This window comes from Scatophagus argus, chromosome 7 (genome assembly GCF_020382885.2).
Source record: "Scatophagus argus isolate fScaArg1 chromosome 7, fScaArg1.pri, whole genome shotgun sequence".
Lineage (NCBI taxonomy): Eukaryota > Metazoa > Chordata > Actinopteri > Scatophagidae > Scatophagus > Scatophagus argus.
The window spans coordinates 20,876,558-20,886,871 of NC_058499.1; the positions used below are offsets into that span (position 1 = coordinate 20,876,558).

Consider the following 10,314-nt stretch of genomic DNA (forward strand, 5'->3'; position numbering starts at 1 on the left):
TTTGTAAATTACAGAGTGGTCAGAGCATGACGCTGTTCTGTGCAAGGTTTTCTTGCAGTTATAGGCTTGTCAGTCTAAATTTTATGAATATGATCTGCAAAAATAGAAATGCACACAGACATGCATGATGCATGATTACTGATGATGCACCTTGCTGCTACATGAAGCTAGCTGGCAATCAGATCTGATGTGCTCGGTGACTGTTTTTTCCTTAATAGGAGAAGAAATTGACCATGTAATTTTATTTACCTGGGCTGAGAAACAGGACTTAATTTTTATACAAAACTACTTAGCTATCTGACTAAAAGAGAGAATAGGCAGAACTATGGCACCAGCCAAGCTCAAAGCTGATCAGTGTGAAAAATATTTCATTACCTGCTATAAGTCGCTGCCAACAGTCGGGCTCAATGAACTGACATAAAGTTGTGATACAAAGCTGTGTAGAAGTTCCTGCTTTGCAAAATTGTTTGGCACCTTTTCATCAACATGAGAAAGTAGCTGCTCTGGTCTCAAAAGAATGTTTCAATAGGGAGTCAGCCATAACTGCCTCATTTCACACCCTGTTTGTATCCTCACTGTTTGAAATCAACAGCTATCACACATCTTTCAAGGGCTACAGTGGCTGATTTAAAAGACAGCAGGCCTCCGCTCTGCTGTCCACAACAACTCTCTCATCTCTGCTGTAGACCAGCTGCTGCTGCACTGGGCAACAACTCGAAAACAGATTTAAATTTCAGCTTTAAAATGAGATTTGAAATAAAAAGGGAATTTGTTGCATTCTGAATTGCCTTTGTGGGGTTAGTTTGGATCAGGTTTCTTGTTTGGTCATGGATCTAAGCAGGAAACCTAGTAGTCTCATGCTGCCAGTGGTGGTAATGTCAATAATATTATATTCAGTGCCATGCTAGAGCACCTAGTGAATGGAGGAGAGAAGAAAAAATACAGAGATACAGTAAGGAATGAAGTCACATATAAAGAAAAATCTTGTATCTTGTTGAAGACAGGCATTATGAAGAAGCGGAGGAGTGACAGAAGGTTTGTTCATGATATGGCTTGACATGTTTATACTGTCTGCTAGGGTTTGAAAATGGCAGATAAGAGGACACCAAAGAGTCCTTGAGGAGATAAAGGAGTCCTTGAGGGGGTTCAGATGAGTTCCCAGCCAATAGTCAAATGTTTTAATTTTACTGAAATGTGAAAAAATTACTGAAAACTACATATTAAACCAATTAGACTGGGAATAAAAATCATAACAGTGATTTGAGCTGTCATGTATGAGTAGTGGCCTGTCCAATATTAAATAAGTATCATCTGTATGACAGCAGTGTCACGTCGGTCACGATGTATGGTTCTGAATGCAGGCAGGGAATCAAAGCTGATTTGAAGAAGAACAGCAAATGAAAATGTCTGCAAACTGGGGAGACAACGAGGCCCGGGTGGTCCTTACCCTCCAATCAGAGGACAACATCAACAGCATATAACAGGGACGGTAAATGTCACATGGGACAACTCTTTGATTTCCAAAATGCCAGCATGCTATCTCAAAATCACACACTGACATGGTTTTATGGTGCTGTGTTTGGTTCAGAGTAAAACAACAACACTTTAATAAAGCGTCAGTCCATGTCAAAAAGGACTGATGAAGGGAAGGCAATTTCCAAAGTGCTTTGGACAAAAGCGTATATAAATGCATCTATTTCTCATTTTACAAATGGTGTCATCACACCCTGGACTAACTGAACACTGTATTAACCACAGTTTGCCAATCTTACTGCGTACTATACACAGTTAAGTATTAACGAGTATTAGCGATATCGCTCCACTTGCACACGGATGGAGAAACCAGATCCTGCACTATCAGGTGTCACTGGAGCCCCACCCAACCCCCCACCTGCCTGCCCTATCGACCTGCCAACTCCACACAACCACCTGCTCGGCCATGAACAGAAACCCAGTCTGGACACCCGTTTGGAGCATGTGGATTGAGAAGAAGGCTGGGGGCTGAGTTTTACCCCTTACTGATTATTTTTTTCCAACAGCAGAAAGGCCATTGAATGTGGGCAGCCCATGAAAAATCCATCAGCTGGGTGGAAAAAAATGGATTAACTGCATGAAACAGAAGGCATATCAATCAATCAATCAATCCCCAACACTGTATCATACAATGTTGGAAAAATGAATGTGGATTGAATTAAAATATTTATTTGCCTTCAGGGTTGACGTGAGATACTGAGCATGAAGGTTCCCAGCATCTACTGCGTTTAGTAAAGACATCAGACTGCCTACATGAGAAAATTCTAAAAAATCTATAAACTGACATTTTAAAAGTCACATTCAAACATGAATAGGCACTCATTACAGAGGTTTAGATGACATGTTTAATTTAAATGTATCAAACAGAAGGTGGCAATTTAATCAACCTGGCAAAGAAGGAAACATCACGCAAACCAGACTGAAAGGGTTAGTCTCAGGATTATGTTTAAAGATGTGGGCATATTATGAAGCCTTCTGCCTGTTCTGGCAGGGTGGTCTGTGGTAAATAACTCACAGGAATAAAAGCAACCACTGTGGATAAACTCACAGCACAGAGAGATAGTTGGCTAAATGTGAGAAGAGTTCACAGGTATAAATCCACAAGGAGAGGAACTAACCTCACTCTGGATCCAAATGAAAAAAAAAATGGTGTCTCTGCTCTCCTTTCACCTGTGTTTATATCCTCTGTGAGCACTCTAAATGTTTATCACGTACATTATGACAAGACTGCATCCTGTCATAATGTCAGTAATGTCACCTTTCACATATCTGTCCGTGTGCTAAAATGTCAAAATGTGCTCACTTCAGGAAGTATAGCGAGTTCAAGCTGCACAGTGTGAGAACCCAGATGGTCCGTGTGCATCTTTGGAAGCCAAATGGAAAGTTCAAAAAGACCAAAGTGGAGCTTCACAAACACTCAGTTCTTACAGCCTACATGTGCTGTTACCAACGCATCATGGTGAAATTTTGTCATTTTAAAATATTTTGTATTAAGGGGTTTTTACTATCTGAAACACAAGAAAAAAAAGAAAATTTTGTACATTTTTGATGCTTACTGTAAAGGGCACCCCACCAGTTTCACAAGGCCTGTACTTGTTTCCTCAGCCTGTGTGTGTGGACAAATGTCAAAGTTGAGCTGTTTTTAGCTTATAATGTAAATAACATAGGTTATGCAACATAACATGATGTATGTTACATTATAAATAAATTACATACATTATAAATAATAAATGTGACGTCACTGAACTTACGTATCCAACTCATTCAGTGTCGTCCTCAACCAAAACAAGAAGGTATTTGTGCCTAAACCTAACCAGCCTCTAACTGATTAACATGACTTATAGTCTAAAAGTCATGATATGTCATAATATCATGACTGAGCAAACCAGATATTGCATAATTATTATTGCTAACTTGACCGCTGAGTTCATAGCATCATAGTTTGAAGCTTTATGGCCACTGATGAAGCTGCCATTTTTGGGAGAATGTGTTCCAGTGTCAGCAATGAAAACCAGATGACATCACAGTGGTGTCATGGGCATTATCCTGCTTCAAAATTTACCACAGATTGCACTATTAACTGGAGGTGAGGTGGGATGGATATAAGGCTGACAGAGTCAAATAAAGAGTTACTGATTTACACACATTATGACTAATGTAGGATCTAGCCTTTTTGGAGTCTGATCCATACTAGGAACTACAAGTTAGGGTATCTCTACTACTTCAATTTGACTATTCTTCCTCTTTTGTTTCTCCCAAACTTAAAGAATACTGATTGCTGGAAGACCCCTTTAATGTCTGAAATGCAAGATCACATTTGACAATTAATGGTATGAAAAAATAACCAACGTGGAAAAAAATTCCTTTAAAATATGACCTAAATGAAAAAAAGGTTTCAAACACTGACTTGCACTGAGTTCTTCTGCCATATTACTTGCTTTATGTTTGGAAGACTGCATAATCATACACTGATTGCCAGTCACTCTCCTCTTAATGTGCGTATATGTGTAGATGAAGGAAAGATGAGCGGTGAGGAGAGAAGGAAATATATAAAGAAAAGAAGTGGAAACAGGAGGGGAGGGTGGAGCAGGAGAAAGCGGGGATGCGAGGACAGAAGGAAACAAGAAGGGAAAAAAAAGGAAAATCCACAAGACCGAAAAGGGGGGAGAAAAGGAGAGGAAACAAGAAAGGGAAAAGAACAAGGACAGGAGAGGAGAGAAGAGAAGAGGAGAGGAGAGGCCAGCTGAGCCACACCTAAATGTACTCTGGAATCAAAAAAGGCAACACCTCTCACCAGATTCACTGGCTCCTGTGCTTTCTCCCACAAACTGTGACGATGTATCAGCTATCAAGAAACCACTAACTGGCCAGTCCCAGTGTGTCCCCAGTAAAACGGGAGCACATGTGAGGAGTGGGTCTGGAAACTGAGGAGAAAATCCCTGCTCAGTGACTAGGCACCACAGAATTTACTTCATTTGAGATTACAAGTAGGCTTGTAGTCTAGAATAGTGGTGTTGCTGGAATCAGCCCTGTGTAAGCAGAGTGCCTGAGACACAAACATAAAGAAATACAGAAATAACCTTAGAGAGAGAGTGGGAGAGAGTATGCTTTATATTTCTATTTCTATTCAGATGCATTGAGTTGCTGTTCTGATCTCAGGCATTCATGCAAAGAAAATAGTGTATTTATGAGGGAATGACACTCACACACGCGCGCGCGCACAAACACACACACGCGCACACACACAGCATCAGAGCATCTCTGACTATTGGATCATGCAAATATGAGTCAAATGTTTTACCCCAGGCAGGCACAGGGTAAGATTTAGGCGCGGCTGGAAGACTTGCCTCAGTGGACACACACGGTCTGATAATTACAGAGAGAGCCGGGGTATATGTGCACTAATACACCACCAAGAGTGAAACGACCTCACTATCACTTATGATTTAGTAGCTTTTCTAGGACGGTAAACGCGTAAAGTATCCATCCCTGCTGCTTTTCGACAGATAAAAAGACAGAAAAGACTTACTTGTTGGAAATCTCTCCCACATGGGCTGCAGGTGCGGTGTACACGGTGCCGATTTTCTTTCTTCTTTTTCGGTGGCTTCTGTATCCTCCTGTAATGAGCGCTAATTAAGGATTTTTGCGGCGGTGAAATCCAGTGTTCACGGACCAGCTGATGGCCGCGGAACGAGCGGGCGAGCGAGCGAGCGAGCCGCTGGCAGACTGAGCGGAGAGGAGAGGCGAGGAGAGTTGTCTCTTCAGCACCACACCACTTTGAACAGCTCCCGCTGACGTCACTGCCTAGCTACGACGCCACGCCCACTTCCCTAGCGACCGCCTCCTGAGAGGGACAGAGAGAGAATAAACAATGCTCAGGTCCACGTAAGGCTTCAGGCTTCAGTTGATAATTTGTAGAATATTTAATCTCAGCCTAAAAGAAATCTGGTCGCCTTTGCGTCCAGCACTTGAACTACCACGACCTGGATGACTGAGAACCTATAAAAGCTAATTACCTCTATACAGTTATATTGCAGAGTAGTAGAGTAGCCGATTAACCTACAGTGCATGTCTTTGGGATTGTGGGGGGAAGCCGGAGTATATATATATACACACACACACACACACACACACACACACATATGTTACAGCAGCACACCGTATTCATGCTTCCATCAAAGGTTTGTGCAATACATGAGTTATGACCACTTTACGACCTTATGATGAAAACTAGCTAAACTTCTTGTCATTTTCCTCACTTCATGCTTTGCCTGTTTGATGTGAAATTTATCTGTTTCAGGAATGGAACATTAAACACACAGTTTGTAGCTTTCACTGCTTCCTCAAAAACAAACAACATAAGAAGCATGGAATCATGTGAGCTGCTGCCTTTGTTGTTAAACGACCACCACTGCTGATGAAAATATCTGACGTGACTCAGGCGGTGTTCACACACGGGCAACGTCTTCAACTTGTATTCACATTACGTTTAGACGTTAGCTGACTCTCTGTCTCTTTCTGAAGTTAAACTGACAGATGGGCAAATGAAAGGCATCATTACCTTGGATAAAATTACAGACCTCTGCCAGCTTGAATGTTGTTGGAAACATTTGGAACACAAGAACACAAAAATATATAATAAAGCACTGGTCATATGTAGACATTTTAAAACTACATATCTTCAACATGATGAATTCAAAATAAGAAAAAAGTATATTTTGCCATCCTTTTTGGGAAACTGACTCATTTATGATCTACACATTAATCACACTCAGTAAATACCAGTAATAGGATGACTGTCATCAGTTATGGCTCCTCTGTCTGTAGAGATTTTGCGAGTTGATGTAAGCAGGTTTATAGACATTTCAGAATTATAGTGAATTCAAGGTTTTTACTGCCTTAAAGAAATCTAACATAGACTATGAGAGTTGAAAAGAGATATTGACGCATCGAAGTGATTTCTTATATCTTAAGACAGACACTCGAACAGATGCGTCTCTCTCTCAGTGAGGGAATTTATAATTTTCTGTATACAAAATAGCTGTTTTTGAACTGACATGCGTCAGGGACTGATAAACATCTTGCCAGCCATAAGCTGCTTCACAAATGAGAACTATTTATGCAAGTGGATTTAGAGGGTTTGAAGGCAACTGATATTAAATACAGAGACTCTGCCATAACTTAGCAAGCAAAAGTGAAAAGCCACTTGACGGCTATAGATAGACAGAAAAATATGATGCAACGGAAAATGGTGTCTCAGCAAGAGACATAACACCACAAAGTAACAAAGACAAAACTTTGGCAGTAAAATCATGGATGCACAGTAACTGGTACCTAAAAAAGCCAGAGTACACCCCTGTGGAATGAGCCTTGTAAAATTACATGCTGCATGCTACAAGTCTGCCAAGCTGAACAAGGCTTTTCTTTTCGCTTGTTTTTTTCCCCCATTTGTTGAGTTGGTAAGGAGAAGCACGCTTAGCCACAAACAGTTTATTGTCATGTTCTGAATTATACACATTTGTAAAAATGCACAATGAAATGAGTAATTATATTGAATCAAACTCTCAGAAAATATTATTGCTATTTCTTAGCAAATGTTCTTACTGTGCAAGCCAAGATGGTAGCATACCTGTTAAACACCATGTTAAGACTGTCATTTTTAGCATGCTGACATTGTGTGGGAATATACCGAGATATCTAAAGCGTTCAACAGATTTACAAGGTTGGCCACCGAGTACAAAATTCCGACTGACTCAAATAACATTCAGATTTATCATTAGTCTCTAAATTGCAACTTTTGCACCAAGGCTGAAAAACTTGTGTGTTTGGGCTTCATACTCAGCTTCACATCAGGGATCAGTTTTCTGAATGCCTGGAGGCCATCTCATCCAAAGAAACAAAGCCCCTGATCTCTCTGAAGAACACACTGTTGAAGAGTACCTGTACTTAATATGACCAAATCAGGCATTTACACAGACTCAGTGCTCAAGTAGATAGAAAATCTTTTACACCAACTGAGAATGAATCAACCCAAAAGAATGTTAAAGTTAGGATTGGTAATGTATTTTAGAGGCATTTTTGTTAAATTTGTAGAAAATCTCTAAACAGCAATCAATAAATCAAACGCTCTGACAAAAAATAAAAAGTTTGGCGTCTGTTGCTGTTACAGGCCTGTGAAAGATCAGTTGCCTGTCTGCCTACGCATCGTGCACACTCACACAAGTTGTTAATTATGTAATTTCATGTTTTCTCACTGTTGTACTTAATGTCTTTGTGTATTTCCTGCCACTGTTGATTGTTTGCTCCGCCCTGATTAGTTCCACCTGTGCTGAGCTTCCTTCGCTATAGTTAAGCCTTGCTTTGTCTTTACTTGCTGCCAGTTATGTATCCCTGTGTCATTTGTTCCAGCATTCTTTCCTCGTGTTTGCCTCCCTATTTTTTTTTTTTTTGTTTGCTTGTTTTTGGAAATCTCCTTGCCTTTTTGACCTTGCTTCTGTTTTGTCCTTTGAATTTGTTTGTCTCACATGATTGCCAGTCTGTGTACTGAACCCTTCCTGGAAAATTAAAGACTGAGTTTCACTGAGACCTACTGAGTCTACTGAGTTGTGCAAATGAATCCAATTTCTTTGTGGGTTACCATTTTTAACACATGATGCATGACCTTTCACAACTAGATGGATGTATTGCTAAAGCAATTAGTGAGTTAGTCGCACAAGAATGGCAGAGAAAGCGTAGCCAAAATTTCCCAATACTGACATGTTAGCTTGACAGTTGGGAATATTAACAATCATGAAGTTTCCGATTATTATGATAATGAATGAGAGATAAGGTGTCAAGAGGAAGCGGTGTCACTGATGCAGAGGATTGAACCCCGATGTAGAGTCAAAAAGGGCAGGCAGGCCGAGATCCAAAAGCAACATTCTTTTACTTTTAACAAAGCACTCAAAAACAGGCACGCACTTACTGTGGCTCCAGGATCAACAAAAAATACAAAAAAAAAGCTGTGGCAATAACATGACAAGATGAGACAAGAAAATCCTGGCTTGGACTCACAGAGACAAAACAACAACCCAACAAAGAGTGACGGGGAAGACAAGGACTAAATAGACAACATAACGAGACACAGGTGAAACACATAAGGGGAGGAGAAAGCAATCAGGATAAACAAAAGCAAATCTACATGAAAAAGGGACACACAGAGGAAATGACGCTTTCAAAATAAAACAGGACATGACAAAAACCTTGAACATAACACATGGAAACACATGACAAGACACACATGAAACATGACATGGGTCAGGCGTGACATAAGGTGTGAGTAGACACAACAGTTGCCGAGCCCAGTAGGTGTGTTTGTTTTTATGTCTATATGACTGTGGCATTTAAAAAGAGTTTATTTATTAGACAGAAAAAGCTGAGAGAACTTGCTAAATGTGTCAAGCTCACTCATCTCTTAGCTGGAGTAGTCTGAAGGAATGGGGTGGGATGTTTACAGTCGGATACATTCAAAATCCAGTTACAGTTTCTCCAGCTTTAAAAATTGAACTAAAACCCACAAAACCCCTAACATCACCTGCAGGACTCACAAGACATTTAATAATGCTGCTTTATATTGGTATGACTGGAATACTGAAACTGAACGGCGAAAGACAAAACTTTCTATAGAAAATATGAGGTAAAACATAGCTGAGGCACTTTTACATTCAAGTTGCAGTCTAAAAGCAACATAAATGAATATTGAGTAATCAGGAATGAAAACACTGAAAAGTGCCTGTTATCCTGCAGGACTCATTTTTCCCCCCTCTTGTTCTCTTCTGCATCATTTCCATCACTGTGCACTGAGTCTTGTTCAGCTCAGTGGACGGCATCTTGTGTATTTCATGGCGATAACACACCTTTGAAAGGAGCAGCGAGATGGAGAATGCAGATGAGGATGAGGGAGACAGGGAGGGAAAGCCAAAAGTGGTGTTTTTGTGTTGTGTGGTTTTCCCCTCCAGTGACAGTAAGGATGGAGGTGTGAACCTCCTACGCACTGTCAGGTTTTATACCAAACTGTATGGCAGCTGGAGTGAATTCGCTGCCCATCACAGCTTCACCTGATGCTCCCACAAGTGCACTTGTTGCATTTAAGTGCACCTTGTGAGCAAATTCCTGTGAGTTTAGACGTGGCAGCTAAATATTGTGATACATTTAAATGCTTAAGATCAGACAGAATGACAAAATGTACCGTGTGCCGTGAGTACAGTGTCATTTTAGCTGAGATAATAAACATTGTAGTAAACTACTGAATAAATGTCAGAGAGGCAGTTTTCAAATAAAAGAGCTGCAGGTTTCAGCCTGTGAGGTTGATTGACTTTGAATGCTGCATTCACATCTCGTTTCTGATTCCGGAGTCATGAAAGCAATTGTGTTAACTACAGTAAATAGTTTGTATCACCTAATTCAAAAACATACATATGTAGCAGAATATATTCCTCAGCTTTTCCAAGTAGTACTGTGTCTTTAATCATCCCAAACAGGCTGATGCGAACTGCTTTTCCAGCTCATACTTCATATTTGCAATGAATCTAATGTGACAAGAATGTAGTAAAATTACTGTACTTTCTCCATTGGTTGGCTATGGAAATGAGCAAACACTAATGAAAACGTTCTGATTGACTGACTCTGAAGTAAACCTCTCATCTACATCCTCGGAACCCAAATGATCTAAACTGAGACTGCGGCGTCGTCACATCGTTAGTTTGACCGTGCAGCTGAACTCCTGAATGAAGTAAGGATTTA

The 10,314-nt window shown here is 40.4% G+C and overlaps 1 protein-coding gene across 1 annotated transcript in view; it reads right to left on the minus strand.

Moving 5' to 3' along the window:
* smpd3 (sphingomyelin phosphodiesterase 3) overlaps positions 1-8,608 on the minus strand; it is a 64,626-nt gene extending 56,018 nt beyond the window's left edge. Inside the window, exons 1-2 of the mRNA XM_046394834.1 lie at positions 8,498-8,608; positions 5,063-5,377 (exon numbers count right to left, since the gene is read on the minus strand). The gene's annotated coding sequence lies outside the window, so the exon portion shown is untranslated. The remainder of the gene's footprint in view (positions 1-5,062; positions 5,378-8,497) is intronic.
* Between the last annotated feature and the right edge of the window lie 1,706 nt (positions 8,609-10,314).